This window comes from Penaeus monodon, chromosome 9, assembly GCF_015228065.2.
Source record: "Penaeus monodon isolate SGIC_2016 chromosome 9, NSTDA_Pmon_1, whole genome shotgun sequence".
Taxonomy (NCBI): domain Eukaryota; kingdom Metazoa; phylum Arthropoda; class Malacostraca; order Decapoda; family Penaeidae; genus Penaeus; species Penaeus monodon.
In genome coordinates, this window is record NC_051394.1 from 15,192,255 (window position 1) to 15,200,819 (window position 8,565).

The following is an 8,565-nucleotide window of genomic DNA, read 5'->3' on the forward strand; positions in this document are numbered from 1 at the left end:
ATATGTACCGAAACAGGTAATAGTAATAAGTTGGGATAAAGACTAAATAAAAGGCTATTATTCGCTAAAAAAAAACTAAAAACCATTAGTATAAAGTGAAAAGAACGTAAACTAAAACTTTTCAGGTACAGGCAACACTCACGGTAATGAGTCACATGCAAATCAGTAAATGCAGTGCGCAATATAACGAGAAATATACGATGATGTCGCAGCGAATACCACAGCAATGAGCTTGTTTATAGAATCACAAAATATCAACATTTCCAATTTTCACTTTGTCTTCTTTAAACTTAGTAACACATTCCACGTTCTTTAAAGCAGTGGTTTTTGTTCTTCACTAACACACTTCTGTTCCCTGTGCTGTTTTCTGTTCTTCAGCCTCGGATTCAAACATGTAGATGTCCCTGAGTAATCTACATGTGGCAGGTAATCGAAGTGACTCATAAAATTCAGAGTGGACATTTCCATGTTATCAATTCAGTTGCATTTTTTTACTAACTGCGCAACAGGAAATGCATTATCAAGTGAATTAACTTTACTGACCTACATATTCATTTTTTATCAATATGGCATGTAAGGGGAAGATAATGAGAGATTTTCTTTTTTATTTCATCATTACTATTCTTATCATCATTTATATCCTTATTAGGGAAATTATTTCAATTGATGGACGAAAAATTACTAAAAATAAAATTACTTGTTTCATAGAATACTTCAGGCATCTGGAAGTTAAGGGCAACCACTTAAGTTTCCTTTCATGTCTCGTAACTTGAAATGCATATTATCAACGATTGGTTTATGGTCCTTTTCTGAGAGTTGTTTTCTTTATAATAGGGAAATAGTCAATTTTCTTCCTGTGTTTTTTTTTTCGTTTAATGAAATGGAAATGATCCACATCCGGTTTTGCTTTCACTGCAAAATGCACACACACCCACCCACCCACGCACACATATGTGTGTGTGTAATATATTTATATGTATACATATGTGTGTATGTATATGTATATACATTTACATACATACATACATACATCATCATCAATAACGGTATGCTCATGTTTGAGCAGCCGTGGACCTCTCCACCATCCTTCGCCACTAAACTCGATCTTGCGCTTTTCTTTCCGCTTGTACCATCGACAGCCCGCAAATATCTTTGATGTTGTCGCTCAGTCTTGTCTTCGGTTTATCTCTTCCTTTGTTTCCTATCACCATCCCTGTCAGCAAGTCTTTCTCAATACTTTTACTTCTCATCACATGACCAATAAACTTTAGTTTCCTTTTGTTCAAGATGTCCATTTAATACGTAGTAATCGTCTGTAACGCCACATTTCAAAACTATTGACCTTTTTCTTGTCTACTTCAGCACCCAACACTCAGAACCATATGATGCAATTGGGAAAACTAATGAGTTCAATAACCTCAGTTTTGTCTGTAAGGTAATGCTTCGGTCTTTCCAGATGTTATTGAGAGCAACTGTGGCGTTTTTGGCAATGGCAATTCTTCTTTTTATCTCCATTGAATCATCATATGTATTAGTTAAAACAGCTCCAAGATAAGTGAACTCTTTCACATTTTCTACAACCACTCCATTGATTGTAATATGCTCATCATCGTTCACTGTCGGTTATCTTCGAATCTTCATGATCTTAGTTTTCTTGGCATTAAGAAACAAACCAGCCTTTTCGCTTCTCTAACTTTATCTAACAGTTGTTGTAGTTCAATGATACTGCTGGCAATTAAAACTATGTCATTGGCGTATCTTAGATTTGATATTTTGTATCCTCCAACATCTACAGTTCCTTCAAAATTCTCTAAAGCATTTTTCATAATTGCTTCAGAATATATATTGAAAAGGTGCGGAGACAGAATGTAACCCTGTCGTACTCCTTGGTTGATTTTGAACCATTCTGTTAACCCATAAGTGGTTATTACAGTTGCTTGTTGTTGGTCATACATGGCTTTTATTAGTTGGATGATGTGCTCCGGAAACCTCATATCGTTCATGTTATTCCAGAGGATATCGTGATCAACAGTATCAAAAGCCTTCGAGTAATCAATGAAACACAGGTATAGGTCTTTCTGGTGCTCTCTGTTTTTCTCTATGATCAATTTTAGATTTAGAATCTGATTTCTGGTACCTTTTCCAGGGCGAAAACCTGCTTGTTTCTGCTTTTTCTCTTAACTTCAATTTCATTCTTTCAGCAATAATTTTCAAAAAAAAAAATTGCTGCTGTGACTTATTAATGCAATTGTCCTGTTATTGTTGCATTGGAGTGCATCACCTTTTCTAGGTATGGGAGTAAAGACTGATTTTACCCAGTCTTCTGGCCATTTTCTTTCATTCCATATTTTCGTACAAAGTTTGTAGAAGTATTCAACACTGTCGCCAGCATTCTTGCATATATATGTATACATGTGTATATTGTATACATGTCTATACATGTATGTATATTTATATATACATATATACATATATGTATATATGTCTATATATGTATATATATATTCATATATGTATATATATATGTTGTCCTGGGTAAGACAATAAACTGCACCCTGGGATTCCCTTGAACAAGGATAGCACCCTATTAGCTCCCCATGCCAGGGTTACGGTGAACCTTCGGTTCTACTGATTACTGGTTTCACCAAACAATATGTCTGGAGTATTACAGTATAACTGTTTCAAAGCGGCAGAGATAGTTCCTCCTAGTTAGTTGGAGACTGCGAGTTAAGAAGGAGCCTGGGTGATTCCACTCGACTTTTCTTTTTTCCTGACAAACCTCTACATACATACGTACATACACACACACACACACACACACACACACATATATATATATATATATATATATATATATATATATATATATATATATATATGTATATATATATATGTATGTATACATATACATATATATATATATATATATATATATATATATATATATATATATATATATATATATATATATGCGCGCGCGCACACACACACACACACACACACACACACACACACACACACACACACACACACACACACACACACACACACACACACACACACACACAACACACACACATATATATATAACTCACATTCGGTGCGTGGAGGCCCCTGGGCAGCTGCCTACTTTGCCTGCTTCTGAATCCAGCACTTCTCTCTGCTTTTTCCAGTATGATGTCACCCTTTCGGCGTTTGTGGCGCTCTCAAACCTTTTCATGTTTGTTTATTAAATTTCCCTACCTTTCCTAACACAGTCCAACCTTATTTCAAACAACAGCTTCTCTGAGTCCAAGCACCGCCTTCTTCCCCTGAAGTTTAGTTCATTCGGGTGTTTTTGGTCACGTGATCTCCTGTCCTTCCTCAGCGTCCTCGCTTTTTCTCGTCTTCGCTCCCCAGTGGCGGGGATGCAAACACACTGCAAATTGGCACTAACTTCGCTGGATGTACGAATACATTGGCAAATGCAAACGTATCCACATTTATATATAGTTCATACACGTAAAGTCAGAAAAGTCACTAAGTTCATGAAAGTGAAGAAGTGATTAGTCAGCGTTTCTTTGTGGGCGGCGGGCTTAGTGTGAAGTGCGAGTAATCAATATCAGCAACAGTCTTTTAGTAGTGTGTTTTATGATTTTCTAGACCCCATTTCTAATATATTCACCAAAAGATGAATGTCTGCTAGTTACGGGAAAAAGTTCTCTGAATATATGTTAATTTTGTTGATGAAAAAGAATCCCAAAACTTACTTCTGTGGTGTTATTGAGCCACTTTCCTGTTGGGTAACTTGTAAATTACATATATTCATTCCATTAGTGAAAGTAAAAACTGTCATTTAATATGATAACACGTAAGTGGCAGCGGGTAATGTAAATTTACATTAGAGGAATGCAAACATCAGGTGATTAGAATAGATGTTTGAGTTTGTTAATGAAATACAGAAATGCCAATGGAACTAAAAGAGAATACTATGATTTTTCAATAAGCACGAATGTGTAAAACTGTTACAATAGTATCCCTATTAATTCACCCCATTCAGCATACAAATAACCAAATTCAGTTTAACAGTCCAACAATAAATGTTGCGATTGTTCACACTTTTCAACAGAGGGAATCTCACTTCCCCACTTTATAACTAACTCTCTGGCTTTTGTCTATCATCGTGTAGCGCGCGTGAATGCTAATTTCATTATGAAAATCCAATTGTCAGAGGTACAAACGAGTATGAAACAGGGCTTACAAGGATCCGGAACAGATTCGTGTCTCGAATCACCTGAACTGTTCCCTTTTCTGCCCTTCCGTGTCGCGTTTCGTTTTCCCTGAGAGTTGCCTAATCCTTCGCTAGGCTTGCGGTTAGCTTTGACTTCGCAGACTTTGCTTCGTTCGGTTCGACTATGCTACTTGAGATGACTTCTTTACGTCGCCAAGGTAATCACAACCTCACTTTTTGCCCTTATATTATTTGACTGCAATTAGTTTCTTTATAAAATTGTTTTTTCTTTTTCTTTTATGTTTGTCTTCTTTTTTTCTCTCCACACTATTAGTCCTACTGTCGACAACATTGGCCGGCGTTAACACTTGAATATTAATAATAATGATGATAATAATAACAGTAATAATAATAATAATAACAATAATAATAATAGTAAAACCACGGGGACCCAAAAATACCAGTTGTTAACTGGCGCGGGATATCCAACTTCTTGGCAGTAAGGCTAAAATGCATCCTACTTCTCAAATGAAAACAAAAAATAAATCATGCCGCATCGCCCGTCGCGCGGAACAACAAGGGGCGCGTCCCCCTGGGCAAGACTCGCCTGGGATCAAAAAGTATGCAACCGAGTCAAAATCCGCCAGGTCACCAGGACAGGATAGCTCCCACCCCTGGCCCTGCGGTTCATACATCTAGTGCTAACAACAAAAGAAAACAAGACTTAAATGGACAAGGGAAGAGTATACTGAGGTAGTGTACTGCTTTTACTATGCACTCGAAAAACCTGAAACGAATAATACTGATGACACCTATAATATATGGTGTTAAGGAATAGTGAAAGTGAGAAAACGCAAATGCTAGACCCAAACAAGCTAGCCAATGTTAGAAGACATATTGTTCGTAGCAAAAAAATGACAGATATAGAAATCTCAATAATCAAAGACCGAGTAAAAAATGACACTAGAGAGATACAGATAGAAGAAAATGAAGTGGAAGGAAATTTAGATGAACAAGAACTTGACATGCCAAATAATGTTGATCTAGCAGTTGAAAATAATCTCGATGAATTAGAGCCGTATGAGATTGTCGTAGATGAGGAAGAATTGCTGACTGTGAAAACGAATATCGTTGAAGAACTATCAGTAGTAAAACATACCGAAATGAGTGAAAGAGAGACATAACCATAAATATAAAAATAAATTAAACATAGGTAACTAGGCGTTAGAACAACTCTGTCATGAGATAAAATGATTCTTTAAAATGCTCACACTAAACACAGACATCTAAGTACTGCCTGGATCGGTCATAAAAAAGCCTTTGACAATGTCCCACACTCTTGGATCTTGAAATCCTTAGAAATGTTCAAAGTCTCTCGTGTTAATCAACTTTCTTCGAAGCAGCATGACATTATGGGAAACGAATCTTACTCTCAGCCATGTAAATGGTATTCTTATTTCAAACGGCATGCGAATCAGATGCGGAATCTTCCAGGGCGACTCTGTTTCCCCTCTTTTATTTTGTATGGCACTTATCCCACTCTCCCAGCTTTCTAACAACACAGGGTATGGATATAAGATCATGGACAAGAAGATCAATCATCTTTTCTATATGGATAACTTGAAACTTTACGCTCAGAATGATGGTGAACTGGAAGGGTTGTTGAAAACCGTAAAAGCGTTTAGTGATGACATAGGTATGGAGTTTCGTCTCGATAAGTGTGCTAAAGCAACTTTTAAGCAAGGAAAACTAGTTACATCTGACAATATAGAATTAAGTGATGATGCTGTAATAAAGCAATTAGATAAGGAAGGAACCTATAAATATCTAGGAGTAAAAGAAGGAGATGGTGTACAACAATCGAAGATGAAGAAAAAAATACGGACAGAATGCATCCGAAGAGTAAGGTCAATCCTGAAAATGGAATTAAACTCGAAAAACAAACTAACAGCAATCAACACTCTTGCAATACCTGTGGTTACATATAGTTTTAATGTGATAGACTAGAATTTAAGTAAACCCAAACAAATTGACACCAAAATTAGGAAGCAATTGACATGCAACAGAATGTATCACCCTAAATCAGACGTAGACCGTCTGTACGTCCCTAGAGGTAAAGGAGGTAGGGGTATGATACAGTTGGAATTATCGTACAAAACATAACGATTGGTCTCTTGCAATACTTAGATCTAACCAACGATTGGATGCTTCAATTAGTTAGAGTACATGAAAACACCAAAAGGTCACATTGAACATATGTCACCAACATTAGCTGCTAAACATAGAAAACAAAAAGCGAAGAAAATCGGACAAGAAAAACTTGAATCTAGGTGGCATGAAAAGCCTCTCCACGGACAGTTTGCAGCTCGAAGCAAACACGCTGACGTAGATGAAACTGTGTCCCATCAGTGGCTTAGAAGCTCCGGACTTAAAGGGGAAACTGAGGGTTTTATTCTTGCAGCCCAAGATCAAAGTTTGTTTACCAGAAACTATCAAGCTAACATCTTGCGCAATGGCACTGACCCAAAGTGTAGGTTTTGTGAAGACAAGGTTGAGATGCTTGATCACCTTGTGTCTGGTTGCTCAAATATTATCACTGAATGAGTACAAAAATCGCCACGAAAGAGTAGGCAAGTACCTGCATTGGAAGATCTGCAAGCACTTTTCTATCGGAACGCAAGATAAATGGTACGAACACCATCCAGAGCCAGTTACTGAAGGTAAAGATGCTACAGTCTTATGGGACTTTCCAATTTACAAAGATCGTACTATACAGGCGAATCGTCCAAATATCGTCATCAAGGGCAAAATAAACCTGCCTGTTTATAGGCATAAGCATCCCTTCAGACAGAAACTTCTCAGCGAAAGTGTCCGAGAAGATATTAAAGTATAAAGACCTGGAAATAGAGGTGAAAAAGATGTGGCATTTAAAAACCAAAACTTTGCCTGTTGTTATTGGAGCACTTGGCCTTATAAAGAAAGGTACTGATAAGTTTCTTGAACAAATACCGGGAAATCCAAAATTAGAAGTCCAAAAAATAGTTTTAAACAGCACAGCGCATGTTCTCAGAAGAGCTCTATCGATCTAAAATATTTTTATGTTCGTGATTTGACTTGACTAGGTTTTAATTTGTAATTCTACATATTTTTGTTGGTGTTCCATTACCTCAAACTTCAATCACCCTAGGTCGCTGGTAGTGACCCGGTGTTTGATTTTAATTAGCAAACCTAAAGAAACATTTTCAATAATAATAATGGTAATAATAATAATAATTTAGTTTTATTCCATTTGTTACAATGGTTATTCTTGGTGTGACAGATTGTTTGTTTTTGCTCCTAAATTACCCCCGTGTGCAAGGAATGGCCGGCTTTACCATCTACTGGCAGTTCGGGATCTGAAAGCAGGTCAGCAAGACTGCCAAACGAGAACACAACCACTGCACTACACACTACACTGGGGGTTGAGTATGCTGAGCCGCTCCGGTTCTCATGCCTGCGAATGCTAAAGCGTGCAGCTCGAGAGGCTTATAGCTTTATTACCAGGCTATCAAAAACCATAAAACGCAATATATGGGGCTATTATACAACATTTGAATATTCAGATTACGGAAGAGGATCCTGAAATAAGAGTGTAAGATAGCCATATTTGCTATTTACATTACTTTCCTTTATTAATATTTATATGATATTAGTACTATCTTTGCTGCAGTATGAATGTTAGTAAATTGATTCACATGTGGATATTTTTCAGTTTTTATTTTCCATGCGTTTTTAATCCGTTTTGATATGAAGTAGGTTATACTGACGTACACGACAGCACAGTTGGGTATATAATACTATGTAACGTTTCACCATCTTAAAAATTCCAGTATTATATATATGCGACGTTTCAAAATAATATGCCTCATGATTTTCTTCTGGATACTGGTACAGACAGCCTACACTATCATGATTACTTTTATTTTAATCACACACGACTTAATGTGAATCGTTACTATCTTTACTTATTCAAATGCTCATGATTTCTGCAACTGCATAGAGCTCTTGTTTCCCCCCCCCCCACTCCCCCCACTCCACCGCACGTTCCTCTCCGCCCACCAGTAATACGATATCTAAACGGTTCCAATGTTGCAATATACGTTTTTCATTCAGATACATTAATTACTTATTGTCTTACTACCTTTTCTAGACTTTACACCTACACAAATGATAACGCACTCACTCAAACACGGACGCACTCACACAGGCACATGCACACGCATACGCATACGCACAAGCACATGCACGCACGCATGCATGCATGCACTATGGCATTATTGTCAATGCCTGGGCGCAAGAATGTGAGGAGCAAGCTG